The sequence below is a fragment of the Pleurodeles waltl genome, chromosome 1_2 (assembly GCF_031143425.1).
Source record: "Pleurodeles waltl isolate 20211129_DDA chromosome 1_2, aPleWal1.hap1.20221129, whole genome shotgun sequence".
NCBI classification, from domain to species: Eukaryota; Metazoa; Chordata; class Amphibia; order Caudata; family Salamandridae; genus Pleurodeles; species Pleurodeles waltl.
In genome coordinates, this window is record NC_090437.1 from 479,335,549 (window position 1) to 479,360,239 (window position 24,691).

The following is a 24,691-nucleotide window of genomic DNA, read 5'->3' on the forward strand; positions in this document are numbered from 1 at the left end:
ATGGGTAGTGGTAAGGGGTTATAGGGGTCTTTTTAGGGGTCAGGGATGGGTAATTGTCATGTTTATTAAGTGGCTTTTAGGGTTCAACTAAGTTTAGGGTTAATACCTACTAATGAGTTTTCAGAGTTAGGGATGGATAGTATTAAGAGTTACTAGGGGATAGGGGATGGGGCAAGATGGCAGCCGTGTGAGGACAGTCAAAGTGGCCCTTCTCTCACTCTTGCCTGACATAAGCTCTAGCCTGCTCATCACCCTCCTCTTGGTGGGTGATGGACATGGGGCTTGCAGTATTCAACTGCCGATGATTTTCTGCTCCTAGATTGGTTGCGATGCCTGGATTATAGTTGGGCTTTACCAGATTCTCAGGATGCTGACTTGGCATTTCCTGTGCAGTCTAAGTAAGTAAGTGTAGGTGTGGGCTCATTGCTGGGCTGCTGATCAGAATGGTTCTGAAGATGGGTATGGAGGCAGGTGGAACAGAGCAGGCAAAGGTCTGTCCATGTCAAAGCAATATGAACTCCACTAAGCATCCCGCTCGGAGTGTTAGCCCTGCAGATACAGGGCCCCACAGCTATGACAATGGCAGTGGCGAACAAGTTACTCACCTTTGGTAGTGCATTATCTGGTAGAGACTATCTAGCTGCAGATTCCTTACCTTTGAATTTCCACAGGTGTCAGACTGGATCTGGAAACTTTTGCTTGAGCAGCACTCCTAGGCGTGCCGTTGGGTGGCCTAGTTCGGTTCCACATGGCGTCGTCGATGCCGGAAGGGACATTGCGGTCACTTATTTAGATAGGCGCCACCCAGGCGTGCGGACGTCAGTTACTTTTTTCACAACTTTCCAAGCCAGAAGTGCAGAGCCATGAAATGAACTGACAATTGTGTGTCTAAACTAGAGCCCTGAAAGGGATCACCCTAACCCTAGTAAATGAGTCCGCAGAGCGGGGAGGCATGGGTGGGTGTAAAGAATCTGCACTACATAGAGTCTACCAGATAATGCTTTACCAAAGGTAAGTAACTTGTTCATTTGATAGAGACTTCTCGCTGCAGCGTCCTTACTTTTGAATAGATACCCAAGCAATACCCATCCCGGCGGTGGTCTGCGGACAAATTTTCCTACACTAGGAAGTAATGCAGGACCGAACGGGCAAAATGCCAGTCTTTGAGGACCTGACTGCCTTGGCAGTAACTTGTGCAGTGATACCCACGTTGCTGCCTGACAAATGTGCAGCACTGGAGCACCGCTTGCCAACGTCATGGGCGCAGCTTTTCCCCACGTAGAATGGGTCCTCAGAAGGCTGCTTTTTAGCCAGTGTGTGTAGCAGATTTTTATACAGAAAACAACCCAGTGCAAAATGGTTTTCCTTTGTGCAATCAAGGTTGAACGACAACGCTCTTTTGGGGTACAGCTCGTGAAGTTGCTCCTCTTCCTTCAAGGGATGCGAGGGAGCAAAGAAGGTGGGCAGGGTGACAGTCTGTCTCAAATGAAATAGGTTTTGGACCTTTTGAACCATTGGGAGGAAAGAGGCACTGGTGTGAAGCATCACTTTATCAGGAAACACTGTGAGATATGGAGACTTCGATGACAAAGCCTGCAGCTCACTCACCCTCCGGACAGATGTTATAGCCACGAGAAAGTCTTTTTTGATGGTGAGCGGCCTGAGGGGACAATTATCAAGAGCTCAAACAGAGCACACAACAGTAAAGTACGAACCAGGTTCAGGTCCCACTGAGGCATAATGAAGGACTAAGGTGGACACATATGTACGAGCCCTTTAAGGAACCTATTTACAATAGAGGACTTAAATAGTGAGGGTTGGTCAGACATCTGCAGAAAAGTGGATAGAGCAGACAGACAGCCCTTATGAGTGCCCAGGACAGAGCCCTGCTGGGCAAAGTACAGAATGAAAAGAAAAACATCAGAAAGAGGATCTCCCCGGATCCGCGAGGCCTTGGCACTCTGCACCGGACGCCCACGGCCTGAGTTGACCCTCCTGACCAACAAGAAGACACCTGCAGCCTAAATCCAGAGGACCCCCCTGACCGCGTCCGGCTACAGTGAAGATTTTCCAATGCCTAAAGGTATCTCTGCATCTGCAGTCCCCTGGCCTTGGGGAACCCAATCGACGTTCCAGCAACGTCCGGTGGGCTCTCTACTTAACTGTCCAACAGTTGGTTTTCTTAAGTCGACCCCCTGGATAACGCCTGCAGCATCTTTGTGACCCCCGGGGTTCCCTCACTGAAAAGCATAGGGTACCTGATGCTGTGTTTACACCCTGCACCCAGCCGCCCCTGTGCCACTGAGTGTGTGTGTTTGGTGCTAAGCTATGCCACCCCCAGTGCTGATCTAAACCCCCCAGGTTTGTGCCCTAAAGACACGGGTACTTAGCTGCAAGCGGTTTCTTTCTAAGTGCCCTCTGTCCCTATAAGATACCATTGGGCGCCTGACACCAACTTCGACCTCTGCACTGGCCGGCCCAGTGTTGCTAGTGGTGCACCCTTGATGTCTTCCTAAACTTTGCCCTGTGGATTCCTGTAAGGAAATCCCTCCTTGGCATGGGTACCCCCTGACTTTTTGCCTTTGCTGATGCTAAGTTTTGATTTGAAAGTGTGCTGAGGCCTGCTAACCAGGCCCCAGCACCAGTGTTCTTTCCCTAACCTGTACTTTTGTTTCCACAATTGGCACACCCTGGCATCCAGGTAAGTCCCTTGTAACTGGTACCCCTGGTACCAAGGGCCCTGATGCCAGGGAAGGTCTCTAAGGGCTCCAGCATATCTTATGCCACCCTGGGGACCCCTCACTCAGCACAGACACACTGCTTGTCAGCTTGTGTGTGCTGGTGAGGACAAAATGAGTAAGTCGACATGGCACTCCCCTCAGGGTGCCATGCCAACCTCACACTGCCTATGCAGAATAGATAAGTCACCCCTCTAGCAGGCCTTACAGCCCTAAGGCAGGGTGCACTATACCATAGGTGAGGGCACAAGTGCATGAGCACTGTGCCCCTACAGTGTCTAAGCAAAACCTTAGAAATTGTAAATGCAGGGTAGCCATAAGAGTATATGGTCTGGGAGTCTGTCATGCACGAACTCCACAGCACCATAATGGCTACACTGAAAACTGTGAAGTTTGGTATCAAACTTCTCAGCACAATAAGTGCACACTGATGCCAGTGTACATGTTATTGTAACATACACCCCAGAGGGCACCTTAGAGGTGCCCCCTGAAACCTTAACCGACTATCCGTGTAGGCTGACTAGTTCTAGCAGCCTGCCATACACCAGACATGTTGCTGGCCACATGGGGAGGGTGCCTTTGTCACTCTGTGGCTAGTAATAAAGCCTGTACTGGGTGGAGGTGCTTCACACCTCCCCCTGCAGGAACCGTAACACCTGGCGGTGAGCCTGAAAGGCTCACCCCCTTTGTTACAGCACCCCAGGGCACTCCAGCTAGTGGAGTTGCCAGCCCACTCCGGCCACAGCCCCACTTTTGGCGGCAAGGCCGGAGGAGATAATGAGAAAAACAAGGAGGAGTCACTGGCCAGTCAGGACAACCCCTAAGGTGTCCTGAGCTGAGGTGACTCTGACTTTTAGAAACCCTCCATCTTGCAGATGGAGGATTCCCCCAATAGGATTAGGGATGTGCCCCCCTCACCTCAGGGAGGAGGCACAAAGAGGGTGTAGCCACCCTCAGGGTTAGTAGCCATTGGCTACTAACCCTCCAGACCTAAACACGCCCTTAAATTTAGTATTTAAGGGCTCCCCAGAACCTAGGAACTTAGATTCCTGCAACCTAAGAAGAAAAGGACTGCTAAGCTGAAAAACCCTGCAGAGAAGACGGAGACACCAACTGCTTCCCCCAGCTCTACCGGCCTGTCTCCCCACTTCTAAAGACACTGCTCCAGAGACGCTTTCCCCAGGGACCAGCGTCCTCTGAATCCTCAGAGGACTGCCCTGCTCTAGAAGGACCAAGAAACTCCTGAGGACAGCGGCTCTGTTCACCCAAGACTGCAACTTTGTAACGAAGGAGCAACTTTAAAACAACTTGCGTTTCCCGCCGGAAGCGTGAGACTTGCTACTCTGCACCCGACGCCCCTGGCTCGACTTGTGGAGAACAATCCCTTCAGGGAGGACTCCCCGGCGACTGCGAGACCGTGAGTAGCCAGAGCTGCCCCCCCTGATCCCCCACAGCGACGCCTGCAGAGGGAATCCCGAGGCTCCCCCCTGACTGCGACTGCCTGCTCCTCAGATCCCGACGCCTGGTAAAGACTCTGCACCCGCAGCCCCCAGGACCTGAAGGATCCGAACTCCAGTGCAGGAGTGACCCCCAGGAGGCCCTCTCCCTTGCCCAGGTGGTGGCTACCCCGAGGAGCCCCCCCCTTGCCTGCATCGCTGAAGAGACCCCTTGGTCTCCCATTGATTTCTATTGCAAACCCGACGTCTGTTTACACACTGCACCCGGCCACCCCCGTGCTGCTGAGGGTGTACTTTTTGTGTGGACTTGTGTCCCCCCCGGTGCCCTACAAAACCCCCCTGGTCTGCCCTCCGAAGACGCGGGTACTTACCTGCTGGCAGACTGGAACCGGGGCACCCCCTTCTCCATTGAAGCCTATGTGTTTTGGGCACCACTTTGACCTCTGCACCTGACTGGCCCTGAGCTGCTGGTGTGGTAACTTTTGGGTTGCTCTGAACCCTCAACGGTGGGCTACCTTGGACCCAAACTTGAACCCCGTAGGTGGTTTACTTACCTGCAAAAACTAACAAACACTTACCTCCCCCAGGAACTGTTGAAAATTGCACTGTGTCTAGTTTTAAAATAGCTATATGTGATTTATATGAAAACTGTGTATGCTATTTTGATTATTCAAAGTTCCCAAAGTACCTACCTGCAATACCTTTCATTTGAAGTATTACATGTAAATCTTGAACCTGTGGTTCTTAAAATAAACTAAGAAAAGATATTTTTCTATCCAAAAACCTATTGGCCTGGGATTGTCTCTGAGTGTGTGTTCCTCATTTATTGCTGGTGTATGTACAACAAATGCTTAACACTACTCCTTTGATAAGCCTACTGCACGACCACACTACCACAAAATAGAGCATTAGAATTATCTCTTTTTGCCACTATCTTACCTCTAAGGGGAACCCTTGGACTCTGTGCATACTATTCCTTACTTTGAAATAGTGCATACAGAGCCAACTTCCTACAATTCCTTAACCCCCCCGAATACTGGGATGGTAAGTTGAGTACTTACCTGCAAGTTGTGTTGCTAGTTTTCCTCCCCTAGGATTACATTGCTGTCAATGAGAAATTGCACTGTGTCCACTTCTGAAACAGAAAACTATAACTTACCTGTAAACTGTTTTACAAGTGAATTCTAAAGAAAGTGCACTTGATACTTGAGAGTGATACATTCTTGAAGCTGTACTTACCTGCAACAAAGATCCTTTTGGTTCTAGAAATAAAGTAACAAAGTATATTTTTGATACATAAAATATTGACCTGGAGTTAGCCATTGAGTGTGTGCCTCATTTCTTGACTGTATGTACAACAAATGCTTAGCACTACCCTCTGATAAGCCTAACTGTTCGACCACACTACCACAAAATAGAGCATTAGTATTATTTACTTTAGCCTCTGTAAAGCCTCTGGGGATCCACTGGACACTATACCTTACTTTGGTATAGTATATACAGAGCCAGCCTCCTACAATCACGAGATGTCCAACTACATAATGGCTTCACCGAACCTAGTCATGATTGTATCAAACATGTTGGAATCGTGCAACTACACAGATTTCAGTGTTAGTTACATGATACCATCCCCCCATCTCTGCCTGAGTTTAACTTGTGCAGCGAATAGAAGAACAAAGAATTTGCTGTAGAGGATAAGTGTTACCATCCCTCCCTTTAGAAATAGGTGTCTCTGGGCTAGAGTGGGGGTGCTCCTGAGTGCCACCAGACTGCTTGGAAGTGCACATTTGGTGCCCTCCTTGCATAAACCGGTTTGCTCCAGTGCAGGAGCCCCCGGCTCCCACTCCCGTGTGAAAACATGCACAGTATGGGGAATTGACCACCCCCCTTGTCCAGCTCCTCCACTAGGGAGTTGCTCAGAGCTCTGCCAGGTGGCCACTTGATTCTGTCATCTTGGAAATAAGATGAGCAGAGGCCCCTGGGAGCATCTGACTGGTCAGTCCACTACAGTAGTGTCCCTGACCCTCCCCCGACAGGAGGGTCACTGCAGTAGCTGTCGCGCCCCCTACCTGTGTTACTTAAGGACTCCCCTGAGAGTGGGACCCTAGATTCGTCTTCAAGAGCAAGATCCATTTGCAAGTCTCCTCTGCAAGACACTTCTGTAACCTGGATACTACAACTGCTTCTGGACTTTGTCGGGAGCCAAGACAAGACTGCAACTGGTAGGAGGGCTCCTACTGCAACTTTGTCCCCGTGCACTGCAAGGACTCTGCAACCTCCATGGCTGTGAATCCTCCAGAGTCACAAGGACTCTGCCTGCACTTAGGACAGCAAGGAGGAATCTCCCTTGGAGTGAAGGAGTCAGTCCCCTGCATCCGCAGGCACCTCAACGTCAATGACCGTTTTGTGGCTTTGCTGTCCCACTTGACTCTTCAAGGTTCTCCAACACAGGTGGTGGTTCTGTGGCTCGCCAGACATCTGACCTGACTTCCTTGCAACTGAAAAGTTTGTGGCCCCTCATGGAAGCTGTTTGGCCGTGACCCCTCGGCACTGATTCTGTTAGCTATTGCCAAGGCTTGTTGGGTCTCCAGTCCAGAGAGCTCCTAGCATCAAGAAGCCCCAGCCTCCAGCATCACACCACTCGTAGAACAATGTCCTCCCTGCAACCTCTGTGACATAGGCATCCATCTTTGTTGTGCTGCTAAGGACTCCCTGTGCCTGCTGCCCGAGGATCTTCCTGGGGTCTCCAATGATTCCTGTTGGCTCGCCTGCTTGCTGAGGGCGGGCACTGACTTACCTGCAAGGGCTGAGTCCCTTGGACCTTGCTGGCCCCCAAAATCCTGCAACACTATGTGCAACACTTTCTTGCATTTGTCGAGGCTTGTTGGCGGCTCTGCTGACCAGTGACCCCTCTGCAATCCGACGACCGGCGTGGGACAGCTCATGGATGACTCCTGGGACCTTCCTGCATTGCCTGGACACCACAGCTGCACCTCCACGACAACCGCCCAACAGGAAAGCATCTCCAAGGAGGGTGGGCATTGCTCTCCTGCGCCACCCCCTGGGCATCTCTGGGTGGTCTGGGCTCTGTCCCCTCTTTCCTTAGGTCCTCTTCATTCGTAATCCACACCTGAGTTCCAGTGACCTGGTCCACAGGTCACCACAGCAACTGGACAGCTGAGGCCACCACTGACTTCCACGTGAGGTTCTGACTCAAAATCACTCCTATGCACCTGGGCTCCCTGGTGTAGGTACTCCACTCTTCTGGGTATCCGCGGGTGGGGACGCTCTTGAACCTCCACTGCCCCAATGAGTTTCCTTGGAGTCCTCTGGGAAGGGTCCTGGAACACGAAAACTCTAACTGTGCCTTCCCCATGTTATCCTAAGGTCACTGACCTGAGATTACAACTTTGCACACAAGCGCCAGGGGAATCCCAGCTACTTACCTTAGGGGTTTTAGTACTTCCCCAGTCCTGAGGGTCCTTGGGTGGTAGTCTTGGTTAGTAGTGACTTTCACATTCCGTTTTTTTAGTATGTAGTGTGCCCCCCCCCCCTCCCAATAGGGACAAATGTTATTTTAATGCCTTTACCTACCTGTTACTAAGTATCTTGTGTGTATACATCTCCAGTTAAGAGAGATACCAAAGTTAGTTCAGTGTTTGTGTTATAATAAATAGTACATTATATTTCTAACAATGGTGTGGTCCTTTCTTGTGTGAACACCACTGACTGACTACTGTGATATGTGCAATTTGTAGGGAAATGCCACTGTTGGCATGATCACCCCCCACGTTTTGCCTAATGATGATGTCAGCTTTGATTGGAAGTGTGCTGGCACCCTGCTAACCAGGCCCCAGCACCAGTGTTCTTTCCCTAAAACTGTACCTCTGTTTCCACAATTGGCACAGCTCTGGAACACAGTTAAGTCCCTTATAAAAGGTACCCCTGGTACAAAGGGCCCTGTGGCCTGGGAAGGTCCCTAAGGGCTGCAAGCATGCATTATGCCACCCTCAGGGATCACTCACTCAGTACATGCTTTGCAGCTTGTGTGTGCTAGTGGGGAGAAAAGAAAGTCGACATGGCACTCTACTATGAATGCCATGCCCACATACCACTGCCTGTGGCATAGGTAAGTCACCCCTCTAGCAGGCCTTACAGCCCTAAGGCAGGGTGCACTATACCAAAGGTGAGGGCATAGCTGCATGAGCACTATGCCCCTACAGTGTCTAAGTCCATTCTTAGACATTGTACATGCAGTGCAGTCATATTAAGTATATGGTCTGGGAGTTTGTCATTACGAACTCCACAGCACCATAATGGCTACACTGAATACTGGAGAGTTTGGTATCAACCTTCTCAGCACAATAAACCCACACTGATGCCACTGTGGGATTAATTGAAAAATGCAAACAGAGGGCATCTTAGAGATGCCCCCTGTATGTTAGCCCAACTTCTAGTGTAAGGCTGACCGGTCTGTGCCAGCCTGCCACTTCCAGATTAATTTCTGACCACATGGGGTGAGTGTCTTTGTGCACTCGGTGGTTAGAAACAAAGCCTGTCCTGGGTGGAGGTGTGAAGCACCTCCACCCTGCAGGAACTGTAACACCTGGCCATGCGCCTCAAAGGCTCAAGCTTGGTGTTACATGCCCCAGGGCTCTCCAGCTAGTGGAGATGCCCACCCCCCCGGACGAGCCCCCACTTTTGGCGGCATGTCCGGAGGGATAATGAGAAAAACAAGGAGTCACCCTCTCAGGCAGGTCCACCCCTAAGGTGACCAGAGCTAAAGTGACCCCCTCCTTGAGAAATCCTCCATCTTGCTTTGGAGGATTAGGACCAATAGGGATAAAGATGTGTCCCCTACCCAGAGGGAGTGGGCAGAAGGAGGGTGTAGCCACCTTACTGCCCTCTAATCCTGACAGACCCCGAAATTTAGTATTTAGGGGCGACCCTGAACCCAGCTCTTCAGATTCCTGACCTCACAAGAAGATGAAGGACTGCTGAGCTGAAAACCCAGCAGAGAAGAGAAGGAGATGACAACTGACTTGGCCCAGAGCCCTACCGGCCTGTCTCCTGCATCAAAGACACTGCAACTGAAAAGTGACACGTTCTACAGGACCAGCGACCCCTGAAAATCCTCCAGGGGACTGCCTGCAACACCGAGGACCAAGAACTCCTGTGGGCAGCGGCTCTGCCCAACCAGAAGAAAAGACATCCATCTTTAAAGCAACTCCCACCTCACTCCAGAAGCGTGAGTCCCCATTACTCTGCACCGACGCCCCCAGCCCGTGTCCAGACAAACAAACTATTCAGAGAGGACACCCCAGGTGACTCCGATGACGTGTCCACCCTGGGATGACCTCTCTGCAACCCCACGACGACGCCTGCAGAGGTAATCCCGAGGACCCCCCCGACCGTGACTGCCCGAGACAAAGATATCTGATGCCTGCAGAAGCACTGCACCCGCACTCCCCGAGGCCTGTGAGAAACTGACCACTGCTACAGCAACAACCAGCAGGCGGCCCTCACCCTTGCCCAGTCAGTGGCTTGCCCGAGAGGCCCCCCCTGTGCCCTGCCTGCAGCGCCTAAGTGACCCCCTGGGTCCCTCCAGAGAGTTCTATTGAGAACCCAACGCCCTGTTGGCTCACTGCACTCAGCCGCCCCGTGCCGCTGAGGGTGTGGTTTTTGTGCCTGTTTGCGCCCCCCCCCCAGTACTCCTCCAAACCCACTTGGTCTGCCCTCTGACAACACGGGGCTTACCTGCAAGCAGGCTGGAACCGGAGTACCCCCTGTCTTCATTTTCACCCAAGTTATTTTGGCTCCTGTTTGACCTCTGCACCTGACCGGACCTGTGTTGCTGGTGATGGGTGTTTGGGGTTGCTTTGAACACCCAACGGTGGGCTACCAATGCCACCAGAGACTGAACCCGTAAGTGTGGTACTTACCTCAGAAACTGTACTGTACTTACCTCCACCAGGAACTGTTGAAAATTGTGGTGTCCACTTTTAAAATAGCCTTTTGCCATTTTAAAGAAAACTGTGCACAATATTGATTTGATTCAACGTCCTAACTATTACTATGCAAAGTTCCTTTCATTTAATGTACTTACCTCCTAAATGAATCTTGTGGTTCTAAAAATAAATTAACAAAATAATATTTTTCTATATAAAAACCTATTGGCCTGGAGTTAAGTCACTGAGTGTGTGTTCTCATTTATTGCCTGTGTGTGTACAACAAATGCTTAACACTACCCTCTGATAAGCCTACTGCTCAACCACACAACCACAAAATAGAGCATTAGAATAGTCTAATTTTGCCACTACCAACCTGTAAGGGGATCCCTTGGACTCTGTGCACCCGATCTCTCACTTTGAGATAGTATATACAGAGCCAACTTCTTACAATACCATACTCTCCGTGCCCAGTCCGGAGCCACCAAGATGACTCTGGCCCAGTCGTCCCTGATTTTGTTGAGAACTCTGGGCAGAAGAGGTATAGGCGGAAAGGAGGCCGGAGTTCCACTCAAGACTAAAAGCATCTCCGAGCGAGCGCCGCCTTGGAAACTCCAACGTGCAAAACTGCTGACATTGTGTGTTCTCTGCGGAAGCAAACAGATCTAACGAAGGCTCTCCCTACTGCTGAAAGAGACCTTGCACCACCTCCTGATGGAGATGCCATTCGTGATCGGCTGTGCATCGACAGCTGAGTTTGTCTGCTCTGACATTGAGGGAACCTGCCAGTTGTTGAACCATCAGGGTAATGCCCTGATGTTCCAGCCATGTCCAGAGACATAGGGCCTCCTGACAAAGGGTCCTGGACCCTACTCCGCCCTGTTTGTTGCAATACCACATGGTGGTAGTATTGTCCGTGAGCACCTGCACCACTTTCCCTTTGAGAGAGGGAAGGAATGCTTTCAACACAAGCCTGATCGCCCGGAGTTCCAGCAGATTGATATGGAGCCCGACTCCGCTGGAGACCAGAGTCCTCTGACCTCCGCCTCTCCCATGTGGCCACCCCAACCCAGAAGTGGCACATCTGTCACTATAGAGAGATCTGGTTGGAGAAAAGAGAGGGATCTGCCGTGGACCCAATGCGGATTTGAAAGCCACCACGGCAGGTCTTTCGCAGTCCCCTCCGAGATCTGTACCAGGTCAGAGAGATTCCCCTGATGCTGCGCCCACTGGAACTTCAAGTGCCACTGCAGAGCCCGCATATGCCATCTGGCATGTGTGACTAGCAGGATGCAGGAGGCCATGAGGCCCAGCAGCCTCAGAGTCAGTCTCACCAAAACCCAGGACCGAGGCCGAAAGATCAGAATCATAGCCTGAATGTCTTGGACTCGTTTTACGGGAGGATAAGCCAGAAACTGCACTGTGTCCAGAACCGCTCCGATGGAAGGAAGCGACTGAGAGGGGGTCAGGTGTGACATCCTCACGTTTATAGTGAACCCCAGCATGTGCAGGAGGTTTGCCATAGTCTGAAGGTGGGAGACTACTTTCTGGGGCGAGTCCCCCTTCAACAGCCAGTTGTCGAGGTACGGGAAGACTGAAACTCCTAACCTACGCAGATGAGCTGCAACCACCGCCACCACTTTCGTAAACACACAGGGGCGCTGGTAAGGCCGAAGAAGAGCACAGTAAACTGAAAGTGCTCGTGACCTACCACGAATTGTAGGTAACGTCTGTGGGCAGGCAGGATGGGGATGTGGAAATAAGCTACCATCCAGTCTCCTGGGTCCAAGGCAGACAGAATCTGAGCCAGGGTGAGCATTTTGAATTTCTCCTTCTTGAGGAAGTAGTTTAGGTCCCGAAGGTCTAGGATAGGACTTAAGCCCTTGCCCTTCTTTGGTATCAGAAAGTAGCGGGAATAACAACCACGACCTAGTTCAGGGAGCTGAGACTTCCTGGTGTAGAAGCGCCAAATGATCCTCTAGAAGGTGAATGAAGGATGGTGGCATGGGTGGTGGAGCAGATTCGAAAGGGAGGGAGTCCCTTTCCAACGATCTGCAAAACCCACCTGTTCCCAGTGGGCCAGGTGATGGCGAATCCTGCCACCAATTGGACGGGAGTGAGGGGACAGACTAGGAGGGTTTGGAGGCTGCAGCGGGGGCTGAGGTGGACTGGACAGACCTCTGGTTCCCTGTCCGGCGGCCACGTGGGATTCCGCGTCCTCGGCCACGCATAGGCTGGCCAGCGTGCTAGGCACGGTGGCTGTGTGGAGGACGCAACAGGGAGCCCCTTCCGTGGCCAAGAAAGGGGCGAAAAGCGGACTGTGGTGGGCAAGGAAAGACCGAGGGACTGAGCCGTAGCCCGGGAATCCTTGAATCTCTCCAAGGCCAAGACCACTTTGTCTCCGAAGAGACGGGAGCCATCAAAGGGCATGTCAATGAGTGACTGTTGGACATCCCCTGAAAAAACAGAAGTATGTAACCAGGCATGGCATTGTAAGGCCACTGTCGTAGCAACCGATCTGCCCAAAGAGTCGGTCGTGACCAGCCCACAACGGATTGTGAACTTTGCTGCATCTCTCCCATCGTTCACAGCTTGGGAGACGATAGCACGGGCCTCCTCCGGTATCTGCAGCAGGACTTGCGCAACCGTATCGCACAAAGAGTAGGTATAGCGGCCCAAAAGGCATGTGGTGTTCACAGACCGCAGCGCGAGACTGGAGGAAGAAAACAAGTTCTTGCTAAACTGTTCCCTATCAGGGGGGGCAGAAGGAAATGCGCCTGAAGAAGAGGCAGCATGGATAACAAGACTCTCAGGCGTGGGGTGTTGGGACAGGTATTTAAGGTTGTTCGGAGTGGGCCGATGGTGTTGTGCGATAATCCTATTCACAGGAGCGCCCTGTGTTGGGTTTAGACCATGTACTTTAGGCTCTGTATATACTATCTCAAAGTAAGAGATAGTGCGCACAGAGTCCAAAGGTTCCCCTTAGAGGTAAGATAGTGGCAAAATTAGATAATTTGAGTGCTCTATTTGTGGTAGTGTGGTCGAGCAGAAGGCTTATCCGAGAGTAGTGTTAAGCACTTGTTGTACACACAAAGGTAATAAATGAGGAACACACACTCAAAGACTTAACCCAGGCCATTAGTTTTCATATAGAAAAAATATATTTTCTTAGTTTATTTTTCGAACCACAAGTTCAAGATTTTAATAAATACATAAAATGCAAGGTACTCCACACAGGTAAGTTAGGAACTTTGAATTAAAGCAATATCATATACAGTCTTTGTTAAAATGGCAATAAACTATTTTAAAAGTGGACACAGTGCAAAAATCAACAGTTCCTGGGGGAGGTAAGTAAAGGTTAAATTGTAAGGTAAGTAAGACACTTACAAGTCTCAGTTCCTGGGCATAGGCGACCCACCGTTGGGGGTTCAAGGCAACCCCAAAGTTACCACACCAGCAGCTCAGGGCCGGTCAGGTGCAGAGGTCAAAGAGATGCCCAAAGCACATAGGCGCCTATGGAGAACAGGGGTGCTCCGGTTCCAGTCTGCCAGCAGATAAGTACCTGCGTCCTCGTGGGGAGACCAGGGGGGCTTTGTAGAGCACTGGAGGGGACAAAAGTAGGCACACAAAACACACCCTCAGCAGCAGCACAGGGGTGGCCGGGTACAGTCTGCAAAACAGGCAACGGGTTTTAGATAGCAAACAATGGAGGGACACGGGGGTCACTCTAGCGGTGCAGGCAGGCAGGGTTTCTCGGGATAGCCACCACCTGGGCTAGGCAGAGGGTCGCCTGGGGGCACTCCTGCACTGAAGGTTGGTTCCTTCTGGTCCTGGGGGCTGCAGGTGCAGTGCTTGGTCCAGGCGTTGGGTCCCTTGTAACAGGCAGTCGCAGTCCGGTGGGAGCCTCTGGATTCTCCCTGCAGGCGTCGCTGTGGGGGTCCAGGGAGGTCGTCTCGGGGTACTCACGGGGTCGAAGTCGCCGGGGAGTCCTCCCTGTAGTATTGGTTCTCTGGATCTCGAGCCGGGGGCATCGGGTGCAGAGTGTGAAGTCTCACGCTCCCCGGCAGGACGAGTGAGTTCTTTGGAAGTTGCTTCTTTATTGCAAAGATGTAGCTGTTGTTGAGCAGAGCCGCTGCTCACTGAAGTTTCTTGGTCTTGGGGGTCAGGGCAGTCCTCCGAGGCTTCAGAAGTCGCTGGTCCCTGTTGGATGCATCGCTGGTTGCAGGTTTTCGACTCAGGAGACAGGCCGGTAGGGCTGGGGCCAAAGCAGTTGTCGTCTTCCGTCGTCTCTGCAGGCTTGTAGGTCAGCAGGCCTTCTTCTTGGTTCAGGTTGCAGGAATCTGATTTCCTGGGTTCTGGGAGGCCCCTAAATACTAAATGTAGGGGTGTGTTTAGGTCAGGAGGGCAGTAGCCAATGGCTACTGTCCTGGAGGGTGGCTACACCCTCTTTGTGCCTCCTCCCTGAGGGGAGGGGGCAGATCCCTAATCCTATTGGGGGAATCCGCCAAAACCAAGATGGAGGATTTCTAAAGCTACGGGCACCTTAGGGGCTGTCCTGACTGGTGGGTGACTCCTCCTTGTTTTTCTCATTATCTCCCCTGGAAGTGCCGCCATAAGTGGGGGCTGTGTCCAGGGGGTGGGCATCTCCACTAGCTGGAGTGCCCTGGGGCATTGTAACATGAAGCCTGAGCCTTTGAAGCTCACTGCTAGGTGTTACAGTTCCTGCAGGAGGGAGGTGTGAAGCACCTCCACCCAGAGCAGGCTTTGTTTCTGGCCTCAGAGGACACAAAGGCCCTCACCCAATGGGGTCAGAAACTCGTCTCTCAGCAGCAGGCTGGCACAGACCAGCCAGTCCTGCACTGAAGGATTGGGTAAAATACAGGGGGCATCTCAAAGATGCCCTCTGTGTGCATTTTTTATAAACTCAACACTGGCATCAGTGTGGGTTTATTATTCTGAGAAGTTTGATACCAAACTTCCCAGTATTCAGTGTAGCCATTATGGAGCTGTGGAGTTCGTTTTTGACAAACTCCCAGACCATATACTTAATATGGCCACAATGTACTTACAATGTGTAAGAAAAGACTTAGACACTGTAGGGGCATATTGCTCATGCAGCTATGCCCTCACCTGTGCTATAGTGCACCCTGCCTTAGGGCTGTAAGGCCTGCTAGAGGGGTGACTTACCTATGCCACCAGCAGCATTTTGTGTGCATGACATCCTGAGGGGGATGCCATGTCGACTTTGCCTTTTTCTCCTCACCAACACACACAATCTGCAATTGCATGTGTTAGGTGAGGTGTCCCTTAGGGTGGCACAACATATGCTGCAGCCCTTAGGGACCTTCCCTGGTCACAGGGCCCTTGGTACCACTGGTACCTTTTACAAGGGACTTATCTGTGTGCCAGGGGTTTACCAATTGTGGAAACAATGGTACATTTTTAGTGAAAGAACACTGGTGCTGGATCCTGGTTAGCAGGGTCCCAGCACACTTCTCAGTCAAGTCAGCATCAATACCAGGCAAAAAGTGGGGGGTAACTGCAACAGGGAGCCATTTTCCTACATGTACCCAAAAGGACATAGGAGAGGGCAACATTAAACGGCAAAAGGGATTCTGAAGTAGAAGCCCCAGGCTGAAGCACCTCCATCAGGAGATTAAACCTGACCTCAACAGTGGGATGCTCGAGTCCAAGGACCTCAGCTACCCTACTGACCACCATACCATAAGTTGCTCCCTCCGCCATAGCCATGGGAGGAGGAGACAGCATGCCAGCGTCAGGACAAGTATCCAGACCACTGGCATCGCCCAATTCCTGAGCCCAGTCCATAGCGCGGTCATCCTGCTATTCATAAGAGTCCAGGGACCCCTCTAATTCCTCCCCATATTCGTACCCATAAGAAAAAGGGTCCGAATCCGACCTGGGGCGAATAAGCCCCATCGAAGCCGAATCAGGTCGACGTCGATAGTGGGCACCACCGACATCGGGAGCATCGATAATCGACCTGGTGCCGGGGAAGGTCTCAAGGGTGCGACCAGCACTGGTACAGATCCGCGCATCGATCCGGAGGTGACCTCGGTGGCCGGAGCCAAAGCCGCCAGCGTGGAACACAAAGGCCTCTCAGCCGAACCCCTTGGGCCCGAAGGTGCCGTATCTGGGTCGTACCGGCCAAATATGAGGCGCATAGCCTCATAAAACTCTTTAAGCTGGGTGGGGGTCGCTCCTGCTCTGGGAAACTTGGCGAAGCCGACACACGCAGGCTCCGAGGACAGAGGCCTAGTGCGTGGACGCTCTTCCCATGTCGGCCGAGCAACGGGCAAAGTCAGAGGGCGATGGGACTTCTTCGACTTCTTATTCTTACCATGACCCAAGGATTTAGAAGAAGACGAGTGGTGATGACTCCGCAACAGATCTCAAGACCTTCCTCTCAAACGAGACCGGGACCTACGTGGAGTCGAGCACGACTGCGGGTCGTGCTCGAGACACCACAGACAAACCCGATGAGGATCCGTCATCGACATCGGCCGATGACAGTCCTCGCATGGTTTGAACCCGGTCTTCGGAGGCATCTTTGACGCACCAAAGTCGCACAGAAAAAACTCGACAAAATGGTCTAATTCGGCCAAAAAATAGCCAGGGTGGCCCTTCTTCGGATCAGCGCGTGGCACGGAAAGAAAAGAACTGACGTCACTGCACGAGGGCGGCGTCTATATACTACTCCCGACGTCATCACGGCGACCACAACACCTACGACGCCCGCGGAGTTGACCAACGCCACCTACCGACGCGCAAGGGTATTGCTCGAAGAAAAATCTTCAGATCCAGTCTGATGCCTGGGGAAAATTCTAAGGTAGGAATCTGCAACTAGAAGTCTCTATCAGATTGAACAGTTTGGAGGGTGGTGAACTGACATGACCTCTAGTTGCCTGATCCATGTGGCTTGTGGATTCCGCGCCCTTGGCCCCGCTGGTGCTGGGAAGCATGCACAGCACGTTGGCTGGGCAGGAACTGGTGCAGTTGGTAGCCCCTTCCGTATCCACGAAACGGTCAAAAAGCAACTGGGGATGGCGTGGGTGGAAGATAACCTCAAGAACAGGGATGTAGCCCGACTGTCCTTAAACCTCTCGAGCACTGAGTCTGCATTGTCTCCGAAGAGACAGAAGCCATCACAGGGCATGTCCATCAAAGAAGAGGTTACATCCGCTGCAATGTCAGCAGTGCGTAGCCAGGCGTGGCACTTAAGGGCCACCGTCGACGAAACTGCTCTGCCTAGAGAGTCGGTCGTAATGAGTCCACATCAAATTGTGAAGTTTGCTGCATCTCTCCCGTCGGCTACAGCTAGGGAGAGCATGGACCAGGCGTCCTCTGGGATCATTGACAGCACTTGCGCAACCATATCCCAAAGAGCATGGGAGTAGTGGCTCAAAAGGCACGAGGTGTTCACAGATTGAATGCTATACTGGCGGAAGAAAACATCTTCTTCCCAAGTGTTTCCAGCCTCTTGTATTCTCTATTTGGAAGAGTGGCTGGGAACACACCAGAATGGGCATGTGAGGTGGAAGTCTGGAACAGCAAACTCTCAGGGGAGGGGTGCTGGGTGAGGAAACTTGGGTCTCCGAGGCAGGGCGGTGGCGACGGGCAATTGTCCTGTTCACAGGAACCCCTGTGTTGGGGTTGGACCAGGTACCCAAAAGGAGGGAGGACCGGTTCAGATGGGAAGACTCCTGGCTAAAGCACCTACTTCAAGACATAGGGCCCGATTTAGATCTTGGCAGTATTACCACCAAGCAGCATCACGCCCGAAAAGACGATCACATCAGCGGTCTCCCCGCCTGCCATATTTAAATGTATTGCGGCTAAGCCAAAGACCACCATGATAGAGTGCTCCTCCTAGCCGTCAGGCTGGCGGGTTCCCGCAGGCCATAGTTAGATGTTAAAGTTGGACAGGCAGTGTGCTGGCTGCGTTTTGCTGATGGAGGGATAACATCACTGGTCCCAGTGGACATCGGACAAAGACAGTGGCTGTGGAATAGAGGTAAGTCACACACAAACTCTGCCCTTCACATATGCGCCCCCCTGCATCACACACGACACAACCCACCACATACACACCGTTATCCATTGCCATGACACCACACCTACATGCAGCAAACTCACAAATGTACATCCATCACACAACATACACAATAGTGACACCGCACCCATACAAAACTCAACCACGACAGCCAACACATTCATCTACAAAAAAACACAAGCACAGCTACAAACATCACAACAGCGACCTCCACACAACAACATGGACCCGAGTTCTGAACAGAGCAACACAACATACACAACAACTTCCACAACAACATCCAAGCCATATGCAAGTGGCACACTTACAGATATAACCACATCACCCACTTCACCTCCCTCCACCTTGCTCTGCCAATCACACTGTGCACACAAATATACATGTTCTGACACACACACACACACACACACAATTCAAGCACAACACGACAGGTACATGTCCCCTTGCAATGTGCACACATCGGCACACTTGACAAGTGTGAATGTACTGTAATTCTGGTGCCAGCAATGAATATTGAGGCCATAATGACAGCTGTGTATATGTTCGATATATGTTGTGTACTGGTGTGTTCCCACCCATGTCTGGCCCACCTATGTCCCTGACATATGCATGTCACTAATTAAAAAAAAAAAATACTGTAACATATATGTCTGCAGTAGTCCCATGCCCATGTGCAAAATATGGTGCACATGACATCATAAAACTCCTTAATGACGTGCCCAGGCTTGAAGGATGGCCAAGTAGATTTTTCTTGGCACATGTAGGGCACTTCACAAACCATGAATAAAAAAGAAACATATTTATATATTTTTATACCTACCTACCTACCTACATATCTATCTACCTGTCTGTAGGAGGCTGGCTCAGTTTATGGTGTACACCTATTGGTGATGAAACCTGCACTGAGTCCAGGCAGCCCTCAGTGATAGTGTTAGAGACTTCCCAATTATCAAAGCTCTCAGAAAGGGGTAGCTGTGAAGAGCAGCTAAGGGTTTATCAGAGAACAAAGCAATTGCAATAACCACAAAGTCAGTAAATGATTGACACACAGGAACGGACCACACCAAGGGTTAGAAAAATAAACTATTATTTATTCACACACAGGTACTAAACTAACTTTGGTATATTTCTTAACTGGAGATATGAACACACAAAATTATACTTCGAAACCGGTAGGTAAAAACACGCAATATTATGGGCCCCTGTGGGAGGGCCAAACCATGTACTAAAAAATGCATCACAGAAAACCGAAACTGACACTCAAGGATCCTAAGGACTGGGGAAGTTCTAGAACACCAAAGGTAAGTAGCAGGGATTCCCCAGGAGCCAGTGTGCAGAGGTGTTACCTAGTGGCGGTGTCCAATAGGATAACACTGGGTAAGTTGCGGTTAGAAAAAGGCAGGAAAATTACCCTTCCCAGAGGACCCTGAGGAAACTTGTTGGAATAAGGGAGGTTTGCGAGTTTCCCCACCCGTGGATTCGCAGAGACATGGAGTACCAACACCAGGGAGCCCAGGTGCATAGGGGTGAAGTCAGGTCAGAACTTCCAGATGAAGTCAATGGGGACCTCGGCTGTCCAGCGCTGCAGTGACCCGTGTGCAGGAAGCTAGCTCTGTATGTATGATATCAAAATGAGATATAGTGTGCACAGAGTCCAGGGGTTTCCCAGAGGTTTAACAGAGGCCAAAGTAGATAATACTAATACTCTCTTTTGTGGTAGAGCAGTTAGGCTTTATCAGAGGGTAGTACAAAGAATTTGCTAACACACAGTCAAGAAATGAGGCAAACGAATAACTCCAGGCCAATTGTTTTTATACAGCTAAAATAATTTTTTGTTACTTTATTACTAGAACCAGAAGAACTTTGTTACAGGTAAGTACAGTTGTAAGTAGGTGTAGGAATCTGGCTCTGTATATACTATATCAAAGTGAGATATAGTGTGCACAGAGTCCAGGAGACCCTAGAGGCTTAACAGAGGCCAAAGTAGAAAATATTAATGCTCTCTTTTGTGGCAGTGTGGTCGAGCAGTTAGGCTTATCAGACGGTGGTGCAAAGCATTTGTTATACACATACAGACAATAAAAGAAGCACATATTCAATGACTTATCTCCAGACCAATGGTTTTTATATAGCAAAAATATATTTTCTTAATTTGTTTGTAGAACCATAAGATTCAAGTTGCAGGTAAGTACTTTGAAAGATTCTATTTCCACACAGGTATCAACAGTACTTGGTTTGAAATACGTAAGTAATACAGTTTTTGAAATATTGGCAATAATCTGTTTTAAAAGTGGACATTTGGTACCATTTCACAACATTTCCTTGGGGTAAGAAATGTTAATTCATTTAACAGATAAGTACAACACTTACAGTTTCAGTCTCCAGGTTTTTGGAAGTCCATCGGTTGGGGTTCAAGTTAATCCCAAGCACCCACTACCAGCAACATGGGGCCATCGGGTGTAAAGGTCAAAGTTGAGCAAATTTAACAGGGGCTCCTATGGAGACAGGGGGTACTTGGAATCACGCCTGCCTGCAGGTAAGTACCCGCAGCTCGAAGGGCAGACCAGGGGGGTTTGAAGGAGCACTGGAGGGGCCACAAGTAGGCATCAAACACACACACTCAGCGGCACAGGGGTGGAAGAGTGCAGGGTGCATACAGGATGTCGGGTTTCCAATGCTGGTCTATGAGGAGACCCCGGAGGTCACTCAGAGGCTGCAGGCGAGATCCAGGGGGGTGTCTCGAGTACACCACCGGTCAGACAGGGAGGAGGGCCACCTGCTGTACATTGAGGCACCGGGAGTTGGTTTCTCCAAGGCCTGGGGGCTGCGGGTGCAGTGTGTTCTTAGGCGTCGGATATCTTCGTCCAGAGCTTTCCGGTCTGGGGTCCTCGGAATCCCCTCTGCAGGTGTCGTCGTGAAGTGGTCAACCAAGGCAGGGCACTTTTGTTTTTTTATTTCTTTTTATTGAGCTTTTCTAATAAACAGAAACATCGCATCCCAGTCGGGAGGCCGAAAACGTATTTCTTACATATGAATTGAAGGTAGGCAAAGGCATGCATCAACATACCATATAACAATAAATTGGAGCAAGATTCCACCAAAAGCAGCCGAGCATATCGATATTCTGCGGCCTCCCATCAGGTCCACAGGGGAATGCACTAGCATAAAAAAGCTAAATCCTAGAAGCAGAAAGAGGACTATAGAACGTAAGACTACAATAGACAAGAAGAGAAAAAGAAGAAACCGATAGAAAGGAGAGACACAGAAAGCCAATGGAGCAGTCCATCTACCAATATATCCACAGAGGGTGATGGATGTCATAGACAGGATTCTAACCATCTATATTCACGGGGAAGTACGTCTAACCATACAATGTCACCAAAGTTTCGGACTCCAAGAAGGAGCGCCGGGGGCCCATATGTCTCTAGGCCGAGACCCCTCAGGCAGTAATTCGAAATATATAATTAGCTGTTCTTGACCGAACAAGGCACCTTGCAACCACTCAGAACAACGGGGGGTCCGACTACGTCCCCAGCACATCGCGACTCTGCGCTTAGCCAATAGCAACAGCATTCCCACTAGCCTCTTATGAGCTGAGGAGATCTCCTCCACATAGCCCAGAAGAGCCAGTTTAGGAGTATAGGGCAGATCAAGACCAGTCATCGCCTCAATCATATGCAGCACCTCAGTCCAATAGGCATGCACGGCAGGGCCCTGCACCTGGCACAACACGCATCAGCACGCAGACCCATACCACGCAAAGCCACATGGTGTATAGTACAATCAATGTAGAAATGTAACATGAATAAGGTGCAGTCTATAATGAGGGGACAGCACCCTCATATGTGTGCAGCATTTTCGCCACATTTCAGCGGGTATGACCTCGCTGTTGTCCACCTCCCAGTGCATCTTGGCTATAATCTCGGTCTCAGACATCTCGTTCTGCATACAAGTGTATAGCTGAGTAATAAGTGTGTGCGGGGACTGCGCCCAATACATCAGCTCCAGCGCTCAGCACATTGGCAGAGCCTCAGGAAAGCAGGGGAGCGCACGCGAAGCATTGCGCCAATACGAAGTACGTATAGCCGGTTCAGTGCTGTATCACACCCATATCCAAGCGCCACCTCGAAGGAGAGAAACTGGCCATCGGCAAACCAGTCACCCAAGGTAGTTAAACTCGACTCACAAAGAAATTCATGAAAACGGGCATCCCTGGACATCTGCATATCCACAACATCCAGTACCGACATCGCAGGGGCAAAAGGCTCACGCACATTGGCCCAGTGAAACAACGCAGTCCAGGCCCTTGCTGTACAAGACACTGTGTCCACCCCACGCGTCCTGGGTCTAGACGGGTTCCCGAGTACCCGTGCTAATCTGTCCGGCCACACTGCATCACTTTCAGGTGCAAGGTGCGGCAGGTATCTGGTGGGGAAGAGCCAAAAATGAGCAAAGTGTGCCTGCGCACAGTGATGGTAGAGCTCTCAGACCGGGGCAGCCAATCCGCCTAACTCAAATGGAAGTGTCAGCTTTTCACCCGATATTCCGAGCAGCGCCTCAGCCCAAGCTAGCTTTATCAGCGCAGATCGAAGTTTCTGTAAAAAGCTCACCGTGAGAACAAGAGGTAAGTTAGCAAACAAATATAGAGATTTGGGCAAAACAACCATTTTAGCTATCACAATGCGACCCGTAAGCGAAATCGGCAGCGAGCGCCATATCTCCACCTTGTCCTCTAGCCACGCAATGCCTTTACCATAATTTGCAGACCAAAGTGTCTCCGCATCTCTGCTAAGCCAGACGCCCAAGTAGCGCACCTGACCATCAGCCCAGCCAATAGGATACTTGGAGGAAAACCGCGCCTTTTCCTCACAGAGAGGCAACACCACCGACTTGGACCAGTTGATAGTTATCCCGGAAAACCTACCAAAACACACTATTTCATCAAGCAGAGTATCAAGATGACGCCGTGGTTCGCGAACATACAAAGCAATGTCATCCGAATACATAGATATTAATATTGGGTGCTGGCGAAACGCCAGTCCTCTATGATTATGATGCTGTCTCAGGCGCGCCGCCAGTGGCTCCATCGCTATTGTAAAAAGCAACAGAGGAAGTGGGCAGCCCTGCTGAGTGCCCCGAGCGATCCGAAAGGGGTCAGAGATGGTTCTGTTTACACACAGCCGAGCTGAAGTTTCCGAATACAGCAAGCGGATCAACTGGATAAACCGCACGCTCATTCCCACCCGAGCAAGCAGGGTGAACATGTACGTCCACGCCAAGGAGTCAAAGGCCTTGGTGGCATCTAAAAACACTGCAGCCGCATTATCTTCAGCGTCAATTGTACTCGCTACAGTGAAATACGTACGGAGATTATGTAACGTAGAGCGGCCCGGTACAAAGCCGGCTTGATCTGGCAGCACCAGTGTCGGGAGCAAAGGCTGTAATCGAGCCGCTATCATGTTAGCCAAAATTTTACTGTCTATATTGATTAAGGAGAGTGGCCGGTATGAATCACAACTGCACAGATCCTGTCCAGGCTTCAAAATGGTTACAATCAGAACCTCACGAAGTGAGGCAGGAAGGACCCCAGTCTCAAGTGATTCTGCGTAAACCTCCAAGAGGTGTGGCGCAAGGATATTAGCATATTCCTTATAAAAGGACGGAGTCAGGCCTTTCAGCCCAGGTGCCTTATCGCCGGGTAGACTACCAATCGCCTGTATCACATCATCAATCTAGACAGGGATCAGGGACATCTAGATAGGACCTGCGAGTTTCTTCAAACCACAGCAAACTAATCTCAGAGAAGTAATCATGGGCCACCGCAGATTCTAACCCATCAGGTTCCGCATGTAAGTCCGCAAAAAAGTCAGTGAGGGCGCGTGTGATCCTGTTAGTGCCAGTGAGCCGCTCGCCAGACGAGTTTGACAGCTCAACAATATAGTTACTGGCACACGGCTTACGGAGCATGTTTGCAAGGGTACGACCAGCCCTCTCCCCCTCACTGTATCTCCTCGCCATGTTTCTTCAAAAAGCAGACCTTGCGCAGCGCCACCTCCTCATATTGCATCATAGTGCTTCTCAGGGCAGCCAGAAGGTCCCCAGACCAGCCCTCAACTAGGTGTTTTTCCATATCAACAAGCTTTGCCTCCAGATCCGCCAGGTCACGCTGCATAATTTTCAACACACCATGCTGTTTAGAGAGGCATATACCACAAATCACTACCTTAAAAGCCTCCCAGAGGGTTCCAGCCGAGTTCACCGATCCACAATTCTCTGCAAAATAGTTAGTAATAGCCTCACAAATCTCTTCCCGAAATACCTGGTCGCGTAATGCAGTTACCACATAAAGGCATGCCCGGGACCCCCAGGCACTGCCAAATCCAGCAGGACTGGCGAATGATCCGACATGGTACGTGCCATATGTTCAACCGACTGCGTCCAGAGCTCAACATCCCTGGTACCCAGCCATCTGTC

At 50.7% G+C, this 24,691-nt stretch overlaps 1 protein-coding gene across 4 annotated transcripts in view; it reads right to left on the reverse strand.

Annotated features, from left to right (window-relative positions):
• The window catches only part of SEC24B (SEC24 homolog B, COPII coat complex component), a 667,989-nt gene that overhangs the window by 39,319 nt on the left and 603,979 nt on the right, over positions 1 to 24,691 (reverse strand). The gene's annotated exons all lie outside the window — the stretch shown is intronic.